Genomic DNA, 510 nt, shown 5'->3' with positions numbered 1-510 from the left:
AAAAAACATCTGTTTTGGTTCTGATTATCATGTTTATCACGTTGAAATCATGAGTTTTAAACCATATGAGTTTAAAATTCAGATATACAGTTTTTTGAGCGCACACATCCGAAGCACACGGACAGAAAGTGGCTGTCACAGCATGTGAGTACTAAACTAAGTTATCATTCAAACACAAGTTTACATTAAAAACACACGAGTTACAAAAACAGTCGGTTATGTCTGTGAAGGTAAACAACGGGGAAATATGTTTATTTTAGATCTGTGTAGCAGTAGTAATATACATGAAATAAATCAATAAATCCACTGCTCTCTTGTCTCCTCTGAGGCTGGGACTGTAAATTGTGTTCTGTGCTCGTCTGTGCAGCCAAAGGCAGAACAGTTGGCATGTTTTGCTCAAACTTTAACCATGGCATTACACCGTTGTCGCTTGCGATATCAAAATGACAGTGCCATGGGTGGAAACGTGCAGATTAAGGGGCGGTAATATTATAATGAGATCCCTTAATC

This window comes from Sinocyclocheilus anshuiensis, unplaced genomic scaffold (genome assembly GCF_001515605.1).
Source record: "Sinocyclocheilus anshuiensis isolate Anshui unplaced genomic scaffold, SAMN03320099.WGS_v1.1 scaffold2357, whole genome shotgun sequence".
Taxonomy (NCBI): Eukaryota; Metazoa; Chordata; class Actinopteri; order Cypriniformes; family Cyprinidae; genus Sinocyclocheilus; species Sinocyclocheilus anshuiensis.
This window is presented reverse-complemented; position numbering follows the sequence as displayed.